General features: G+C 44.3%; 1 protein-coding gene across 5 annotated transcripts in view; it reads right to left on the bottom strand.

The window, feature by feature from the left end:
- The window catches only part of nectin1b (nectin cell adhesion molecule 1b), a 548976-nt gene that overhangs the window by 190647 nt on the left and 336823 nt on the right, over positions 1-21506 (bottom strand). The gene's annotated exons all lie outside the window — the stretch shown is intronic.

The raw sequence follows: 21506 nt of genomic DNA, 5'->3' as shown, positions 1-21506 counted from the left end.
GAACTAGAATTAGAGAATTAAGTAAACACTTCAAAGGAAGTTGCAGCAACGGCTCATATTTTCACTGTCTGAATCAGATACACAGTTCATCCTCATCCTGACTTAATGTTGCTGCAGTGGAAGAGGGATTACAGAATGTGATGGACTTTCCCAGGGGCTAAAGCCCACTACTCCCACATACATGGGGTGGTTCTGGTCCCTGTTGTCTGACTCACAGAGTGGGGTTCTGAAACTCAAAGGTACCACTCATTGTTTTACATAAATTCAACGTGATCTCAGTCTGGGTTTTAGGCCAACAACTAGGTGGTCCCACAGAGTAGGGTCCAGGAATGGATGATCCTTCAGTGTGGGATCTGGTACTGAGTGGTCCCATGATGTGTTCTGATACTGGGTGGTCCCATGGCGTGGGATGTGGTTTTGAGTGGTCACATGGTGTGAGGTCTGAATGGTCTCGTAATAGGATCTAATACTGGGTGATCCCACAGTGTGAGTTCTAGTACTGGGTGGTTCCACAGTGTGGGATCTAATACCATGGTGTAAGATCTGAATGGTCTCACAATGTGGGGTCTGGTACAAAAAATAGAAAACAAAAAATAATAGGAACATAGGTAGGCAATAGGTTCTTCGAATGTTCCCTACAGTTCGATATGAAAAAGACCAATCTGTTATTTTTCTAACATTCATACTCCTTTCCTATTTTCCTTGATGCCTTTTATGTCCGGAAGTCTATCTTTTATGTGTTCAGCGCCTTAGCTTCAGCAGAGGAGAAGTGAAGGAGGGCCTGCGGGGGATCATGTCTTATGAGGAACGGTTGAGCAATCTCCTCTGATGAAGCTCACATCTCCGCTATTGCACCTATGATTTATTTTTCCTAAATTCATCAAGATATATTCTACTTCCCAGATGTTTTGGTAGAGGAAATCTGGAGTAGAGCATGGATAACTTCACTCACCTCAGCTCTGCAATGCATCCACAAGCTATGGACTCACTTTCCAGGACCCTACAACTCATGCTCTCAATATTATCTATTTTTATTTACACAGTTTGTCTTTTTTGCTGCTGGGGGCAGGGGGGAGTGTTGCTTGCTGCCGCTTATGCACAGGAGGGAGGGGAGCTGGGGGGGAACTTTGGGGTTCTAACATTTAACTGTCATTTATTCTTTGGGGCACTCCTCTGTTTTTGTGGATGGATGTGAAGAAAAAGAATTTCAGGATGTATATTGTATACATTTCTCTGACATTAAATGTACCTTTGAAACCTTTTGCTCATTGGTTGTTTGTCAGACTTTGGTTATCTGTGGTTTTTGTAGATTCTATTGCGTCAAAATGGTTGTTGTGATGCGTCTAATGTGGTAGTGCAGTGGGTAGTGCTTGTCGCTCTCACTTTCAGCTTCCACCACTGGCGAGCAGTCTTGCGAGAAGGAGACCTGAATGTGTAAGTCTCTCCCTGCCAGTACATAGCCTCTCCAACAGCAAGCCTCATGTAGTGCCTCCTCTCTAGCGACACACGGAAACTGACATCCTTTTGGACTCGGGCTGAACTACAGAGGCTGGGGAGAAGGTCTGGCTCCTGCACACGTAGCACACAGGCCCACCGGTATGTGGACACGTCCTGGTGCTCGTGAACCAGATCCCCAGCTATAGGTAGATAGCCCCACTGCCTTGTGGGCAGCTTCGGGAGAGACGAAGGCCACGGGAGTAAACCCAGACAGCAAATCCAGAGTGCAGCCCCTAAGGGGGCTGGACGTCACTGAACATCCTTCCGCCAGCTCCTTGCAGCCAAGCTGGTGCCAAACGTATTGCTTCATAAGCTTTCCTTTGGACCACACCGGTGAGGTCGAGAGGGGGATCTTGACAACTGGGTATCTCAGGATCTCTGTATCTTCTGTCCAGGCTTCAGATGATGATGCTCATCACCCATTGTCCTTCGAGACAGATGGATGCCAACCAACACATTAGCTTCTAACACCTTCCTTGATAAAGCCCCAGAGGTTCACCACCCGCTCCACATCTCAGTCCGAAATACCTGAGACTGTAGCCTCTTGTTCTGAACCACCCAGCCAGAGGAAACCTCCTCACTGCAGTCACCCTGTCGGGTGCTGTCATAATTTTGTATGTTTTAACGAGAACACCTCTCGTTCTTTTCAAGTTGAGCGAATACAGGCTGAGTCAACCCAATCTGTCCTTGTGAAAATCCTGCCACCCCAGGGATCAATGTGAATGCACTCCCTTTATTGCAAGTATTTGTTCTTAGGTGAGGAGACCAAAGTTACAGACAGTACTCCAACTGTAATAAGACTGCCTTGCTCCTGTACTCAAATCCTCTTGCAGTGAATGCACTGCATGTTCGCTTTCAGTGGCACCCAGGTCCTTCTGTACATCAATGTCTCACAAAGTATTACCATTTATGTAATACTCTGCCTTTCAGTTTTCACTTTTCTCTGCATTGCACTGTATATATACCATGTATTTCCCCTTTCACTCAGCTTGTTTAAATCATCTTTTAGTCTATGTGCATCCTCCTGACAATCCTTACCTAGTTTCATAATGTCGGCAAAAATATTACATTCTATTTGTGGGTCTAAATGATTGACTTGCTGTATATTGTGACAGGTTGGCGCCCAAGCACAGATTCCTATGGGACCCCACTAGTCACTGACAGGCATCTCTGCTTCCTGTCTGTCAACCCATTCTCAATCCACGTCAATATACTACCCCCAATCCCATGTGAGCTAACTTTGCAGACTTATCTGTTATGTAGGTCTTTATCAAAGGCCTTTCGAGTGCGTCCGGTACCGGGTGGTCCACTCTGTGTTGGTCTGGTATCGGTGCAGGGGAGGTCTTCTTTCCCTGTGTGGGTCTAATTAAGGGGGCTTTCTCTCATTGTCGGTCTGGTAGTGGCTAATCGCACTCTGCGTGGTGGGTGGTCCCAGTCAGTGTGGGTCCGGTACTGGGTGGGCCTGGTAAGTGTGAAGACTGAAATTATAATATATAAAAAACGAAACTCCTCTGCATAACACCTTCGTAAGCACACCTTGTTAGAGACACGGCCACAAAACAAGATAGAGAACAGATGGGATTACAGGCAACAATCTTCTGAATTAAGATCCTGGCTTTAGTACATTGAGAATAATAGCAGCGGTATCTCTTTCAGATACACAAGTATCTGAAAGAGCAGACAGATGAACGATTATGGTGGTTACACTAGCAGACGGTGCGGCTCAGTGGAGCAGCCAGAAGACTTGCTTCCTAATGGCTCCATTGAGCTGAGTTCAATCCCTGTCAGGGTAATGTACTTGTGGAGTTTGCACTTTTCTTCCTGTGACTTCATGGGTTCCTTCTGTCAATCCAAATGCATCCAGATTAGTGGGTTAATTGCCCCTAGTGTGTAGGTGAGTGGTAGAATTTGAGGGGTGGGCACTGTGGAGAGAACAAGATAGGATCAGGATTCTGTGCTGTGTGCCTGCGTTCACCCGACACCAAACTTTATCCTTTTCAGGATCCTGGGAACCATCTCTGTTACACAGAGCCTGGCCAGCCCGTTGGTGGTTGTTGGAGAGAGCTCCAACAGGTGTCTGTGTCTCACCAGGGATGTGGCGCTGACACTGAACCTGACTCATATCACACACACACACACACACACACACACACACACACACACACACACACACACACACACACACACACACACCACCTCGTACAAACCTGTAACCTGCGGTAACCACTATATTATGTGCTACTGCATTAACTAACACATCACAGGGTTAGGAAACTCCTCTCTTCCATGTAGCAGAAACTATATATTCTCAGACGTACCATTATCGTAGGCTAGAGTAGTTCATTTTATCAGGCCAATATTGTGTATTGAAAATGAGTTCTGTATAGTCAAGACCTATATCACGTTCTGAAAGTCAGTGTCACATATTGAGGATTAATGTTCTGAATCTGGGGTCAGTGTGGATATCCACAATCAGTATTGCAAATGAGATCAGTGCTTCATGTTCATGATCTGTGATGTGTACTGAGGATTAGCACTCTGTGTATAAGATCAGTAGTCTAATTAGTCCTACTTCGTCGCTTGTTCTTAATAGCACTGGAATATTTTATAAATTACATCACTAATGCTTTTTTGTTATGTATTGAGGATGGCTGCTATATGTTTAAGATTAAGGCAGACAATAAAGGAGCAGAACTAGACCATATGGCCCAGTGATCCTGATCAACATTACCATGGCCTATCCAAGCTAGACCTCAAAATCACCTTCCTGCCTGTTCCCCATAACATATCACTCCCTAAAGTCCAATAATCTTGTCCATTGTAGGTCCCACAAACTTTGTTGGGCATGAGTTACTAAACAGGACAGGAGGTAGGTTACAATGCCCTTTCTGTTGTTTCCATGTTCTCTCAAGAGGGCATTTGAGCTTCTCAATGCCGGTCTGATATTTCTTCTCTCATTTAAATGGTCTTGGGTCAGGGGTTCCCTTGAGTTGATGAGGAGGTTACAATATTTTTTTGATTAGACTTTGAGAACATCCTTGAATTGTTTCCTCCGGCCTTCCGGGTTCCACTGCAGAGTTTCATGGATGATGGAGGCAGATTCAAACTGTGGGACTAGGAGCATCTCACGTGGCCACTATCATCACTCAGCATAACAGTCCTGTAAATTCAGGGACAGCTTATGCATAGTGAGATACAGTACATATCCACACACAAAATCCTGGTAGTCAGATACATGCTCATTGTCACATACTCGCTCCGACTTGGATACGCTTAGATATACACTCAGTGGCCATTTTATTAGATACCTCCTGTACCTAATAAAGTGGCCACTAAGTGTATGTTCGTGATCTTCTGCTGCTGTAGCCCATCCACTTCAAGGTTCGACGTGTCGTGCATTTAGAGATATCTTCTACACATCACTGCTGTAGCGTTTGTGACGGTATTCCTGAGTCTCCACCCGGGACTTGCGTGACTGACGATAGTGAAAACTGAGAAGCTACTGACACGATGAAGGAAGCTCTGAACACCACCAGAGATGGAGGACCTTCATTGCTGCCCTAAATGCCACTGGTGTAACAGGGAATCCATCATGATCTGGACTTCACCTTGGTTCATGGGCCAAAGTCTTGGAAGCTGCTGCCTCTACAAGTCGATGGAAGCATTTTCTCAACAGAGAGTGCAGCAATTCAAGAGGGCAACTCAGCACCATCTTCTCAGGAATAATTTGAAAGGCTCAATTAATATGGAGAACTAGTAATTAAAATAAACTCCCCCGTTAGCAATTGAGCTACATCATTGAGCTTTCTGGTGTACAACAAAACCTGGCCATCCAAAGGAAAAACATGTCTCATATTCTGCCAAAGTACAGCTGGAGGTATTCAAAGTAGAAATACCACTTCTATTTCACAAAATTTCCATTATTTCTAAATTGCAATAAATATTCAGTGCTATGTTTCACTGTCATCTCCCGCTAACTTGCAACAAATAAATGTTCTCTTATCAGGAAAGCCCTGCTGTTGCAAGCAAGTTACTCACTGAGAGCTTCTCAGACATGTCATATCGATACCTCTGACAGTGTGCAGTAAACTTTGGAAGAGTTTGTGCAGCTTCCTCTTGCTTGACAGTTTAATGAATCTGGTGCAAAGCAGACACAGAGATAGGTTGGGGAAGTCGAGTCCTATTCAAATACTCCAAGTGAACTGCTTAAGTTTGACTCTTCCAAATCAAGGCAGTTGTCTAAAAGAAACATCCATCCAACAAACACTTCCCTCTTAAAATGACAGTTCAGACAATGTGGGCATCAATAATGCTGTAAATAAATAAATAGGTAAATCAATTACATAAGAACACAAGAAATAGGAGCAGGAGTAGGCCATCCGGCCCATCGAGCCTGCCTTGCCATTCAATAAAATCATGGCTGATCTGTCCGTAACTCAGCTCCATCTACCTGCCTTTTCCCCAGAACCCGAATTCCCCTACTATGTAAAAACCTACCCAACTGTTTCTTAAATATACTTAGTGAAGAAGCCTCAACTGTTTCCCTGGGCAGAGAATTCCACAGACTCACCACTCTCTGGGAAAAACAATTTCTCCTCATCTCCATCCTAAATCTTCTCCCCTGAATCTTGAGGCAATGTCCCCTAGTTCTAGTCTCACCTACCAATGGGAACAACTTTCCTACTTCTATCTTATCTATCCCTTTCAAAATTTTGTATGTTTCTATAAGATCCCCTTTCATTCTTCTGAATTCCAGAAAGTATAGTCCCAGGCGACTCAACCTTTCCTCAAAGGTTAACCCCTTCATCCCTGGAATCAACCTCCTCTGCACTTCCTCCAAAGCCAGTATATCCTTCCTCAAGTATGGAGACCAGAACTGCACGCAGTACTCCAGGTGCGGCCTCACCAGTACCCTGTGTAGTTGCAGCATAACCTCCCTGCTCTTGAATTCAATCCCTCTAGCAATGACGGCCAACATTCCGTTTGCCTTCTTAATAACCTGTTGTACCTGCAAGCCAACTTTTTGCAATTCATGCACAAGCACTACCAAGTCCCTCTGCACAACAGCATGCTGCAATTTTTCACCATTTAAATAATAATCTGCTCTTCTATTATTCCTTCCAAAGTGGATGATCTCGCATTTACCAACGTTGTATTCCATCTGCCAGACCTTGGCCAACTCACTTAACCTGTCTATATCCCTCTGCAGACTTTCCACATCCTCTGTACAATTTGCTTTTCTACTCAGTTTAGTTTCATCAGCAAATTTTGTTACGCTACACTCAGTCACCTCTTCCAAATCACCAGTGCAAATAGTAAGCAGCTGCGGGCCCAGCACCGACCCCTGCAGCACCCCACTCACCACAGACTGCCAACCTGAGAAACACCCATTTATACCAACTCTCTGCCTTCTATTGGTTAACCAATCCACTATCCATGCCACACACATCAAAGTTGCTGGTGAATGCAGCAGGCCAGGCAGCATCTCTAGGAAGAGGTACAGTCGACGTTTCAGGCCAAGACATGCCAATACACTTCCTCCGACTTCATGCATCCATATCTTATTTTTAAGTCTCTTGTGCGGCACCTTATTGAACACCTTCTGGAAATCCAAGTATACGACATCCACCTGTTCCCCTCTATCCACTGAACTTATTCCGTCTTCAAAGAACTCCAGTAAGTTTGTCAAACAGGACCTGCCCTTTCTGAATCCATGCTGCATCTGTCTAATGGAACTACTCCTTTATAAATGTTTCTCTATTTCTTCCTTACTGGCAATTTCAAGCATTTTCCCAACTACAGATGTTAAGCTAACTGGCCTATAGTTGCCTGTCTTTTGCCTACATCCTTTTTTAAAAAGTGGAGAGATATTTGCTGTCTTCCAATCCACCAGGACCTGTCCAGAGTCTAGAGAGTTTTGGTAAGTGATTACCAACACATCTATTATAACTTCCGCCAATTTCCTCAGCACCCTGTGATGCATCCCATCAGGACCAGGGGACTTATCTACCTTCAGGCCCTCTTGTTTGCTCATCACTATCTCTTTAGTGACAGTGATTTTATCGAGTTCTTCACCTCTCATTTCATCCATAACACCATTCTTTGGCATATTAGACGTGTCCTCCACCGTGAAGACCAACACAACATAGTCGTTCAATGCCTCAGCCATTTCCTTATCACCCAATATCAATTTCCCCTTATCGTTTCCCCCTTATATATTACAGTATATGTATATTGTATAGATTAAAAATCGTGCAGAAAGCAGAAATAGTAGAACCATAAGAGCATAAGATATATGAGCAGAAATAGTTCATTTGGCCCATCAAGTCTGCTCCACCATTCAATCATGGGCTGATCCAATTCTTCAGTCATCTCCACTCCCCTGCCTTCTTCCCATACCCTTTGATGTCCTGGCTAATCAAGAACCTATCTATCTCTGCCTTAAATACACCCAATGACTTGGCCTCCACAGCCATTCATGGCAACAAATTCCACAGATTTACCACCCTCTGACTAAAGTAATTTCTCCCCATCTCTGTTCTAAATGGACGTCCTTCAATCCTGAAGTCATGCCCTCTTGTCCTAGACTCCCCTACCATGGGAAATAACTTTGCCGTATCTAATCTGTTCTGGCCTTTTAACATTTTGAATGTTTCTATGAGATCCCCCCTCATTCTCCTGAACTCCAGAGAATACAGCCCAAGAGCTGCCAGACGTTCCTCATAGAAGTTTCTCCTCATTTCAGTCCTAAGTTGCCTGCCCTTTATTCTAGTGTCCTCAGCCAGGGCAAATATGCTCTCTGTCATAAGAATTATATAAGCTTCAAAGAGATCAGCACTCATTCTTGTAAACTCAAGGAATACTCAGTCTTTCCTTAGATGAATGTCACAGAATATCATAGTCATATACTACAGAATGCCATACACTCCTGTGCACTCCTTGTACGGCACATCCACCATCAGTGAAACCAGTCTGGTGATTCTTATTGTGCTACCCTCATGGTAAATAGTCTGGATGAAGCGTCCCGGCCTGAAATCCTCTCCATAGATGCTGTCTGGCCTGCTGAGTTCCTCGAGCAGTCTGTGTTTGTTATTCCCTGGCAAGTAAATCCCTTTTTGTGTAAGGATATCAAAACTATACACTATCATCAAGACCTGATGTAATTGCAGTAAGGCGACTTTACTGCTGTGTGCTCAGATCTTCCTATAATAAAACCTAACATACCATTTGCTGTCCTTTGAACATTAATATTTTCCAATCTGTCACCAACTTAAAAATACTCATTGTTTTTGAGCAGCGAAATGGATGGCCTCACACTTTCCCACATTGTATTCCATCTGCCATGTTCACACCCACTCACTCAGCCTGTCCCTGAAGTCTCTTTACATTCTCCTCCTTACTCACAATCTCAGCCAGCTCTAGATTTGGCTCCATGAACTTCGCCGCCTCTCTCCCTCTTTCTCCTCCTTTTAGATACTCCCTGGGATCTTTTACATTTGACTGAAATGTTGATCCCGTCCCACTTTCTGCCTCAAAGTGAGATGCTTTACTAGGTTAAAGGTACCACACAAATGCTGTCAGCCCACAGTTGCAAAACAGCATAATTTTTACCTTAAGCAATAATTTTTCAATCAATTTATACATATGCCCTTGGCATAGTAGGCATTTAGGAAACCTATTTTTCGGGACCTGGGTATCACTGACAACGTCAGTATTTATTGCCCCTCCTTAATTTTCTCACTGAGAAATGGCATTGAGAGGACCATTTCAGAGGGTATGTCAGAACTGACCATATTGGTGGGTCTGGAGTCACATACAGGCCAGAGCACATAGAGATGATAGATTAACTCAACTGAAGAGAGTCAAGGAACCAGATAAGTTTTTACAACAACCTGGTAATGTCCTAACACTAAACATATCTTTACCTCCCCCTTCTGCTTTCTGCAGGGATCACTCCTTCCATGATTCCCTTGTCCATTCATCACACCCCATCAATCTCCCTTCAGGCACTTATCCCTGCAAGCAGCCTAATTGCCACACCTGCCCATACACCACCTCCCTCACCTCCATTCAGGGCCCCAAACAGTCCATCCAGGTGAGGCAACACTTCACCTGAGGTCACCTATTGTGTCCGGTGCTCCCGATGCAGCCTCCTGTACATTGGTGAGTCCCGTCATAAATTGGGGGTCTGTTTAGTCGAGCACCTCCGCCAAATCTATCAAAAGCGGAACTTACTGATGCCCAAACAATTTAATTCCAATTCCCATTCCTGTTCTGTTATGTCAATCCATGTCCTCTTCTTGTGCCAAGAGGAGGCCACACTCAGGGTGGAGGTGCACCATCTTACGGGCGGAGGTCCCCACTTGCTTCAAAAAGGCAGCAATTATACCATTGCCTAAGAAGAATAATGTGAGCTGCCTTAATGACTATCGCCCAGTGGCACTCACATCGACAGTGATGAAATGCTTTGAGAGGTTGGTCATGACTAGACTGAACTCCTGCCTCAGCAAGGACCTGGACCCATTGCAATTTGCCTACTGCCACAATAGGTCAATGGCAGATGCAATCTCAGTGGCTCTCCACACAGCCATAGACCACCTGGACAATGCAAACACCTATTTCAGGATGTTGTTCATTGACTGTAGCTCAGCATTTAATATCATCATTCCCATAATCCTGATTGAGAAGTTACAGAACCTGGGCCTCTGTACCTCCCTCTGCAATTGGATCCTCAACTTCTTAACCAGAAGACCACAATCTGTGTGGATTGGTGATAACATCTTCTCCTCGCTGACGATCAACACTGGTGCACCTCAAGGATGTGTGCTTAGTGCATTGCTCTACTCTCTCTACACCCACGACTGTGTGGCTAGGTGTAGCCCAAATACCATCTATAAATTTGCTGACGATACAACCATTGTTGGTAGAATCTCAGGTGGTGACGAGAGGGTGTACAGGAGTGAGATATGCCAACTAGTGGAGTGATGTTGCAGAAGCAACCTGGCACTCAACGTCAGTAAGACGAAAGAGCTGATTGTGGACTTCAGGAAGGGTAAGATGAAGGAACACATACCAATCCTCATAGAGGGATCAGAAGTGGAAAGAATGAGCAGTTTCAAGTTCCTGGGTGTCAAGATCTCTGAGGATCTAACCTGGTCCCAACATATCGATGCAGTTATAAAGAAGGCAAGACAGATACTATACTTCATTAGGAGTTTGAAGAGATTTGGTATGACAACAAATACACTCAAAAACTTCTATAGATGTACTGTGGAGAGCATTCTGACAGGCTGCATCACTGTCTGGTATTGTGGGGGGGGGGGGAGGGCTACTGCACAGGACTGAAAGAAGCTGCAGAAGGTTGTAAATTTAATCTTGGGTACTAGCCTACAAAGTACCCAGGACATCTTTAAGGAGCGGTGTCTCAGAAAGGCAGCGTCCATTATTAAAGACCTCCAACACCCAGGGCATGCTCTTTTCTCATTGTTACCATCAGGTAGGAGGTACAGAAGCCTAAAGGAACACACTCAGTGATTCAGGAACAGCTTCTTCCCCTCTGCCATCCAATTCCTAAATGGACATTGAACCCATGAACACTACCTCACTTTTTTAATATATATTATTGATATATATGTGTGGATTACAAATTACAACAAGAGATAGAAATGGCGTGTCAGAAGGGCAATGTCATGATAATCATTGGGGATTTTAACATGAAAGTGGATTGGGAAAACCAGGCCAGTACTGGAGCTCAAGAGAGAGAATTTGTAGAATGTCTAAGGGATGGCTTTTTAGAACAGCTTGTTGTTGAGCCCACTGGGGGATTGGCTGTGCTGGACTGGGAGTTGTGCAATGTTCAGGAGGTGATAAGAGAGCTTAAGATTAAGAAACCCTTAGGAAACAATGATCACAATATGATCGTGTACACTTTGAAATTTGAGAAGGAGAAACTAAATTCCAATGTGTCAATATGTCAGTGGAGTAAAGGAAATTACAATGGCATGAGAGGGGAACTGGCCAAGGTTGACTGGAAAGGGACACTAGCAGGAAGCACAGCAGAGCAGCAATGGCTGGAGTTTCTGTGAAAAATGAGGGAAGTGCAAGACAGGTATATTCCAAATAAGAAGAAATTTTCAAAGGGAAGAAGGACACTACTGTGGCTGACAAGTGAAGTCAGAACCAAGGTAAAAGCAAAAGAGAGGGTATACAAGGAAGCCAGAGCTAGTGGGAAGATGGAGGATTGGGGAGCTTTTAAAAACTTGCAGAAGGAAACTAAGAAGATCATTAGGAAGGAAAAGATGAATTATGAAAGGAAGCTGATGACTAATATCAAAGAAAATACTAAAAGCTTTTTTAAGTATATAAAGGGTAAAAGAGAGTTGAGAGTAGATATAGGACAAATAGAAAATGACACTGGAGATATTGTAATGAGAGATACAGAGATGGCAGAGGAACTAAATGCTTATTTTGCATCAGCCTTCACGGTGGAAGACGTCTGCAGTATACTGGACATCTAAGAGTGTCAGGGAAGTTGAGTTTGTGCAGTGAAAATTACGACTGAGAAGGTGCTCAGGAAGCTTAATGGCCTGAGGGTGGATAAATCTCCTGGACCTGATGGAATGCTGTCTCAGGTTCTGAAGGAAGTAGCTGGAGATATTGCAGAGGTATTAACAATGATCTTTCATAAATTGATAGATTCTGGTATTGTACCGGATGACTGGAAAATTGCAAATGTTACTCCACTGTTTAAGAAGGGTGGGAGGCAACAGAAAGGAAACTATAGACCTGTGAGCCTGATATCAGTGGTTGGGAAGTTGTTGGAATCGATTGTTAGGGATGAGATTACAGAGTACCTGGAGGCACATGACAAGATGGGCCAAAGCCAGCATAGTTTCCTGAAAGGAAAATCCTGCCTGACAAACCTACTGCAATTTTTTGAGGGAATTACAAGTGGGGTAGACAAAGGAGATTCAGTAGATATGGTATACTTGGATTTTCAGAAGGCCTTTGACAAGGTGCCGCACATGAGGCTGCTTAGCAAGATAAGATCACATGGAATTACAGGGGATTTACTAGCATGGGTAGAGCATTGGCTGGTCGGCAGAAAACAGAAAGTGGGAATAAAGGGATCCTATTTTGGCTGGCTGCTGGTTACTGGTGGGGTTCCACAGGGGTCGGTGTTGGGACCGCTGCTTTTTACGATGTATGTCAATGATTTGGACTATGGGACCAATGGATTTGTGGCTAAATTTGCCGATGATACAAAGATAGTGTTGAGGAAACAGAGAGCCTGCAAAGAGACTTAAAGCTGATTTATATTTCTGTGTTAACTCGACACTGTAGGTACGGCGTCGCTGCGAACCCTACGTGGATCCCTATGCCGTAGCCTGACGCACACCTCTCCCAAAATGTAACTGCGTCGCAGCAACGCAGACCAGACAACTGTGATTGGTCCGCTTGGTAGTATCGCATTTCCTCCTACGCTGCAATAGCTTCCCATTGGGCGACTGAAGGGCAGGGAAGGAACTCCGGCTGCAATGCTTTCCATAAAGCTCTTCAGACCTCCGAAATTATGGAGGACACATTTTGCTTTTACGAAAAAAGACGCTCGCTTTAAACTTGCTTACCCCGAGAAAGACTACCATGACCATGAAGCCTTGTGCGGGCAGGTGTGTGCGCATGCGTGATGTGCCCGAATTGCAGAGCAATGCAGACACACCAACACACAAGTATAAATGCTCACAACGCGCGTAGGCCGCTTGCGTAGGATACAGCATCGAGTTGACACAGAAGTATAAATCAGCCTTTAGATAGTTTAGGTGAATGGGTAAAGAAGTGGCAAATGAAATACAATGTTGGAAAGTGTATGGTCATGCACTTTGGTGGAAGAAATAAACGGGCAGACTTTTATTTAGATAGGGAGAGAATTCAAAGTGCAATGGGAGTCCTTGTGCAGGATACCTTAAAGGTTAATCTCCAGGTTGAGTCGGTGGTGAAGAGGGCAAATGCAATGTTGGCATTCGTTTCTAGAGGTATAGACTATAAGAGCAGGGATGTGATGTTGAGGCTCTATAAGGCACTCGTGAGACCACACTTGGAGTATTGTGTGCAGTTCTGGGCTCCTTATTTTAGAAAGGATATACTGACATTGGAGAGGGTTCAGAGAAGATTCACAAGAATGATTCCAGGAATGAAAGGGTTACTGTATAAGGAACGTCTGGCAGCTCTTGGGCTGTATTCCCTGGGTTCAGGAGAATGAGGGGGGATCTCATAGAAACATTCCGAATGTTAAAAGGCCTAAACATATTAGATATTGCAATGTTATTTCCTATGGTAGGAGATTCTAGGACAAGAGGGCATGACTTCAGGATTGAAGGACATCCTTTTAGAACTGAGATGCGGAGAAATTACTTTAGAGGGTGGTAAATCTGTGGAATTTGTTGCCATGAGTGGCTGTGGAGGCCAAGTCATTGGGTGCATTTAAGGCAGAGATAGACAGGTTCTTGATTAGCCAGGGCATCAAGGGGTATGGGGAGAAGGCAGGGGAGTGGGGATGACTGAAGAATTGCCCATGATTGAATGGTGGAGCAGACTCGATGGGCCAAATGGCCTACTTCTGCTCCTATATCTTATGGTCTTATGGTTCAGAAGAGACTAGAATTGAAAGGACACAGAGCTCTGTCTGTTTCATTCCAACCCATATTCCCCTTTAGGAGGTTACAGACAATTGTAGCTTATTTGGCGTGTGATGTTTACAGTCTTCAATTCACTATTGAAGGGGTCAGTCCACCCGCAAAGCATTGTATCTCACGTCCTTCAAAAGTGCAGTTAGTTTAAAAATCTAAACAATGTTACAAAGAATCAATGCTTGTAAGAAAATTTCTTACCATGAGGAAATCATGCTTCAAACACATTAGTTGCTTGACAATTCCCTGAAAAAACTCAAGAACATTTTGAAATTGTCTTCCATTGTATACCTTTGATAATATTATTTCTTGAGTTTGAAGAACTGATCGAAGGAGTGAGGTTACAAAGATCCAACCATCAATGTATGAGACTCAGAAGAGAGCAATAATTTCAGTTTTGGCTCTAAGCATTGGAGAGATGAGGGAACAAATTTTGAAAAGAAAATGTGGTAGAGGGGTTTAGAAATGGAATTCTAGAATTGAGGCACCTGGAAACGACACTGTCAAGGAAGTAATAGTGGAAATGGGAAATGACCAAGAAACCAGAATCCGGGGAAACCTCAGAAAGAGATTAAAGAGAAAACAAAGAGGAGAAAATTCAGGAAAAAAGACAGTTGTAAATGACAGTTGTAAATCCGATGTATTACTAGACTAGGGGTCAACATAGGTCAGTAAGCCTAACGTTGACAGAGGAGTAGGACTTTGTAATTTTGGTTTAATGGGATCACTGACTACCTTGAACACTCTCTCTTCTCCCCTCTCCCATCGGACAAAAGATACAAAAGTGTGAAAGCACGTACCACCAGGCTCAAGGGCAGCTTCTACTCTGCTGCTGTAAGACTATTGTATGGTTCCCTAGTATGATTATATGACTAGAATATAAAAGCAAGGATGTAATGTTGAGATTTTATAAAGCACTAGTGAGGCTTCACTTGGAGTATTTGTGAGTAGTTTTGGGCCCTTTATCTAAGAAAGGATGTACTGAAACTGGAGCGGGTTCAAAGGAGGTTCACGAAAATGATGCCAGGATTAAATGGCTTGTCATATGAAGAGTGTTTGTTGGCTCTGGGCCTGTATTCACTGGAATTCAGAAGAATGAGGGGTGACCTCATTGAAACCTATCGAATGGTGAAAGACCTTGACAGAGTGGATGTGGAGAAGATGTTACCTATGGTGGGAAAGTCCATGACCAGCGGACACAGCCTCAGAATAAAGGGGAATCCTTTTTGATTGGAGATGAGGAGGAATTTCTTTAACCAGAGAGTGCTGAATCTGTGGAATTTGTTGCCACAGGTGGCTGTGGAGGCCAAGTCTTTATGTATATTTAAGGCAGAGGTTGATAGATTCTTGATTGGTCAGGGCAGGAAGAGATATGGGTGGGGGGGGGGAGCAAGAGATTGTGGCTGAGAGGAAAAATGGATCAGCCATGATGAAATGGCAGAACAGACTCGATGGGCCAAACAGCTTAATCCCGCTCTTGTATCTTATGGTCTTACGATAAGATGGACTCAGGACCTCACAATCTACCTCATTATGACCTTGCACGTTAATGCCTGCCTTCATTGCACTTTCTCTGTAGTTGTTTCACGTTATTCCGCATACTGTCGTTGTTTTACCTCAGTGCACTGGATAATGATTTGATCCATATGAACAGTATGCAAGACAAGCTTTTCACTGAACCTCGGTAATAAGCCACTAAACCAGTTCCAATTCCGATTCCAATGAGGTCATGAACTTGGCAGGGTTGAGCTTACTGACCCCAGGAAAAGAATAATTTATCCAAGAAAGGGGGATATTTAAAAATCGCCATCTGATATGGAGTCGCCAACGCACAGGATCGAAAGAAGCTGCAGAGTGTTGTAGACTCAGGCAGATCCATCACAGGCACAAGCCTCCCCACCATCGAGAAAAAGCAGTGCCACAAGAAGATGGTATCCATCACTAAGGACACTCACCATGTGGATCATGCCCTCTTCTCATTATTACCACTGGGGAGGAGGAACAGGAGCCTGAAGATCCACACTCAATGTTTTAGGAACAACTTCTTCTCCTCTGCCATCAGATTTCTGAATGGTCCATGAATCCATAAATACTACCTCACTATTCCTCTTTCACACTATCGATCTATTTACAGTATCTATCTATTCATTCATTTACTTACTTATTGTAATTTATCGTAATTTTTATGTCTTTCAAAGTACGGCTGCCACAAAACAAATCATGCCACTTGTCAGTAATAATAAAGCAGATTCTGATTCTGAGAGTCACTTAACTGTGACGCGCAACAAGGACGTGGAGGTCTTCAAACTTGATTGGGATAGGTGATGGAGTGGAAATGATCATGGTGTAAGGTATGTGTCTCTTTTTTGCCATCAAAATATATCACTGAACACTGCTTCCACACTTCATTCGAACACACACACCCTTCCCTCTGAGCACACATCTCTCCTTCTCCCATTCTCCAGTCACTCCCTTTTGCTGTCCTTTACCACCCGCCCTCCTCTTCCTCCAAGCACTTCCACTCCCCCCGGCTCCACCCTCTGCTTGCACTCTGCCCAGCCCTTCCTTCCCCTCTCCTCCTCCAAGCTCCCGTTACCCTCCAAATCCCACAGTTTGATCCCACCTCTCCTGAAATATCCTCATAAATAATCCTGCGTGCTACAGTGTACGAGTTTGGAGCAGCGATCTGAAAATGTTAGTAGATAATATTGCACTAACAATTAATTGGAATTATCAATCACTCAGAGCTCATGCCCTGGGGGAGTCCTAGCAACAAATGAAATCTGTCTGATTAAACTGCAGCCTCAGCAGAGTACGACACAAGAGTTCTCACTGGATGACAGGCAGCACCCACAGACTTGACCACGGGACAACTTGACAATAAACTGATGTGAAAAGTCTGAGGGTGTCAAAGATACAAATGTCATTCCAGAAACCCGAAGGCAAAATTCTTGCCTGATATTTGCAGTACACTTCTGATGGAGTGCTGCACTATCAGCGGTTAAACCGTCAGCTTGTATTAGATTTAGAGATACAGCACGGTACCAGGCCCTTCTGGTGCTGTAATAGCATTATACTAACCAATATGCAAACATGCTGCTCTTCAAACAGTACCTAACAATCCCACGGCCACTGAGTTGAAAATGGACTAGGAAGTTCTCCCCATTTTCCCAGGACCAATAGTCTTTCCTCAACACCAATAAAGCTGATTACATGATCATCATCAGATCACTCTTTGTGGGATCACCGCACTTCCTGTATTACACCGGTGACTAGGCTCTTAAAGTAATTCACAGGCTACACTGCACTTTGACCCATCCTTATTCCCCGAAGCGTGCCAAAGAAATAACTGTAGTTTCTTCTCGTTTCAAAGCAGAGGCAGAATGAGAGAAAGGAGCAACACTACAAATAATTTCAGAGTCGGTTGATAACTAAATACATGTGACAGTAAGGAAATGAAAGAGTCACCAATAACTTGTGAGGGCAATGAGAGAGACAGAGAGTGAGAAAGTAAAAGGGGGTGAAACAGAGATATACTGGCTGACTATCTGAGAAAGCCTCAGAGGGAGGGAAAGTAAGAGAGAGGGGAGAGAGAAACTAGTTTTGAAACTCACTGAGAGGGAAGTACTGCCAGAGCTGCCAGCTGAGGCCTCACAGCCATTTACACTGGCGATGGACTGGAGGCTGAGCAACAGCCACCTGCAATAATTTCCTGGGGGGAATACCAGGAGATCAAACAGGGATTAGCACATAGAACAGGTTGGAAACGGCTCTCCCCAGGGCCTAGTGTCAGATAAAACAGACAGACAGACAGCCCCTGAAGGTGGCCTGTGAAATTCCAAGTCTGCTGCTTTAGTCAGTTCACCTTTAATTATACGGGGCTGCTGGGAGGCAATGGCTTGAAGCAGAGGCTAAATTGGATTACTGTCTGCAATCCAGCTCAAGCTTCTGGTCAGCAGCTCATGCACTACAAACAGCCACAAGGTCTGATCACGGACCGCCATATTTACAGATGGCTGTGGCATCCCATGAATAACCAGTGCATATCCACAGTATCCAGTGAATGACCAGAGTGCCGGATGAACAACGCAGTGGCTGGTTATTTAACCAGGGTTCCCAGTAATGAGAGCAGGCGCCTAACAAATCACCACAGAATCTCATATCACAATTTCTGTTTACAAGTTGAACTGAATAACAAATGAGATGGAAATAGTCAGCAGGTCAGGGCACATGTGTCGGAAGAGAAATAGGGTCAAAATTTCAGGTCAAAGATCCTCCTTCAGCTATTCACTTAGCTGAATTGAATAACTATTGATAAAATAATAAAATGGCCTAGTGGGGGGAGGTGGTCTGGGACAATGTGAATTGCACTCTCTGATAACATCACAAACCTATTGTGCTTTCTCCAATTTTATTTGCTCTCTCCTGGGTATAGTGCTAACAATCTATAATCATTAAAGCTAGGATATAAACCACAGAGACGTCTGACAGACCCTGTGGCTCATCTCACCACTTTCAGCTTTGGCCTCCAAGCCCAGTGCAGCAAAAGATTCATTTTGGAAAAACGATCTCTGCCTTCACTTCAGTTCCTTTAAATATTTTTGCAAGCTCCTGTTCATTTTCTCCAATTTCATGCTGTTGTTACTGATCAAGCTATCTTGTTTAACCAGTTCACAGCACTGTGTGGATACTAATCACCTCTCCTCCTTTGTCTGTCACGCAATCCAAACACATTTCTAATCTATCTTTGGATTCACCCTCCACATTATTGTGTAATTTATTTCTCCAGCTCCACGCTTATTGACTTATTCTCATTCTTTGGAAACCTGCTCAATTTGTTTTTATATTGCTCCCTGCAGGGCTTCAGAAACCTTAGTCTAATGACGACCCCAATGGTGGAATCCAACTCTGTTTCAGCATGCACTCCAGGCTCCCTGTTGAACACAGGGCCAAGGCCTGCTCCTCGTTTAATCAGATCATTTTTTAACTTGAGCAATTTCATCATCCTTAGCAAGTGATAAACTGAAAATCTTAAGGACTCAGATACCCCAGCTTATAGCAGCAACAGCACGGATCCCATTTACCGCCTGGGAAGTCTACAACTTGACAGCAATTGAACACTGAATTTCAAACTTCTAGTGAACTGCCTCCCCTGTCCCTCTTCCCTCTCCTCTTCATCTAGCCAGTTCTTCCTGCACTCACCCCAGCCTTGTCACTCTGTTTTTCCCGTCCTCCACCTTCTCTACCTGCCCATCACCCACACTCTCCTTCTTACCCCACTATTCCCATCTGCCCTCGCCACCTTCATTCCTTGATTCCATGCTCTATTTCCTGTCCTGTCAGATTCCATGATCTTCAGACTGTTGTCCACTCCACCTATCATATCCCATCTTCAGCAGCTATTTCCACTCTCCACTCCCCAATCTGCTTATCACCCCTCCTCATCTGCTTCACGTTTCCTCCAAATTTTTGTACTGGTTATCTCCCCTCTTATTTTTTAGATGAAGAGCCCCGAGGTGGAACTTAGGAGACAATGGCACCTCACGGCAACTCCTTAGTTTGCATCTTTGGAAACAGCTCTATTTCCATCTTTAATATCTCTATTTTTCCCTTCCAGGGTTCTTTTGAAGACCCTGACCTGGAGTTACACACTGACTTCGGTTCTTTGTGGGAATGGGACCCACTCTCGGGGTCTCACAACTGGCCGCTATTCGATATACCAATGATGTGGCCTAGAAGACTAGCGTGCCTTCAGGGTGCCGGGATTTCATGGCTCTGGAGGCAGGCAGACCCACGGTCGGTGCCTCCGCTGGAAATCAGTGTGTCGTGGGAGATGGAAGATCGAAAGCAGTGAGCTGGCTGCTGGCTGTGTGCCCAGAGACCCGAGTTCTTTGGGCACAGAGCTTGGAAAAAGTGACACAATGGACTTTTAACATTGTAAATCAGTGAGTTGTTTGTTATGTCTCCCCTCTTGCTGTGAAATGGGGACACCTCTTTTCCCCTTATTAGGGAGAGAGAGCCTGTGGTATGTCGAATTAGTAGTCAAATGAGTAGTCTTTGGGGTACTGCAAGTCTGTGTCTTTATTGATGCTTTGCTGCACGCTTGAGTGCTCGGTGGGTGGTGCTGATGCTTTTTTTGCTGGTGGGGGGGATCGTTGCTTTGCTGCTGCTGAAGCGTAGGTGGGGGGAGCTGGGGGAGCATTGGGGTTAGAAACACAGAAACATAGAAAACCTACAGCGCAATACAGGCCCTTCAGCCCACAATGCAGCGCCGAACATGTACTTACTTTAGAAATTACCTAGGGTTACCCATAGCCCTCTATTTTTCTAAGCTCCAGGTACCCATCCAGGAGTCTCTTAAAAGCGTTTAACAACTCTGGGCCTTCACTGACTGGAATTCAGAAGAATGAGGTGAATCTCATCGACATCTATCAAATGTTGAAAGGCCTTAATAAAGTGGATGTGAGGGTTCTAACATTTAACTGTCATTCATACTTTGGGGCACTCCACTGCTTTCGTGGATGGTTGCGAAGAAAAAGAATTTCAGGATGTATATTGTATACATTTCTCTGACATTAAATGTACCTTTGAACCAAAATCTTGACTGTCCTTTTCCTTCCATTGTTGCCACCTGAGCAGCTGAGTTCTTCCAGCTTTCTGCATGTTGCTCCAGGTTCCAACGTCTGCAGTCCCTTGCGTCTGCATTTCTACAGTGTTTTTGACCTACTGTAACGTGCTGGCCAAGACTGGTTGCAGTAGAAATATTTTTGCTATCAAGCTCAGAAGCTGATCATGACAATTGCCAAACAACTTGGTCGCAGACCAACTTTAAGGAGAATTTCAAGGAGGAGGGAAATGGGAATGCAGACGGAATTCCAGAGCTTAGGGCCAAGGAGGTGAAATGGCCACCAGTGGCGAGTGGAGAATGTGTTAGAGCTCAGACTGCAGATATCACAGAGCATTGTAAGGCTAGAGATTTCAGGAATTGTGAGTAACAAGACTCTAGTGCAGGGATTCCTAACCTGGGGTCCATGGACCCTTTAGTTAATGGTAAGGCTCCATGGCATAAAAAAAAGGTCGGGAACCCCTGCTCTTGTGGGATTTGAAAATAAAGATATGGATTTTGATTTTGATGTGTCATTGGATTGGGAGCCATTTTGGGTCAGTGACACTGGAATGAGAGATAAGATTCGGAATTAGTTTCAAAAGAAACGGCAGAGTTTGGTATAAAGTCCAGTTAATGGAGGAGAGAAGATGGCAGCTTTAACCACCCACTGAGGGATTCGAGTACAATTTTCAGTTAGTCTCTGCAGTACAGTACTG

The sequence above is a fragment of the Mobula birostris genome, chromosome 20 (assembly GCF_030028105.1).
Source record: "Mobula birostris isolate sMobBir1 chromosome 20, sMobBir1.hap1, whole genome shotgun sequence".
In the NCBI taxonomy this organism is placed as follows: Eukaryota; Metazoa; Chordata; class Chondrichthyes; order Myliobatiformes; family Myliobatidae; genus Mobula; species Mobula birostris.
This window is presented reverse-complemented; position numbering and strand designations above follow the sequence as displayed.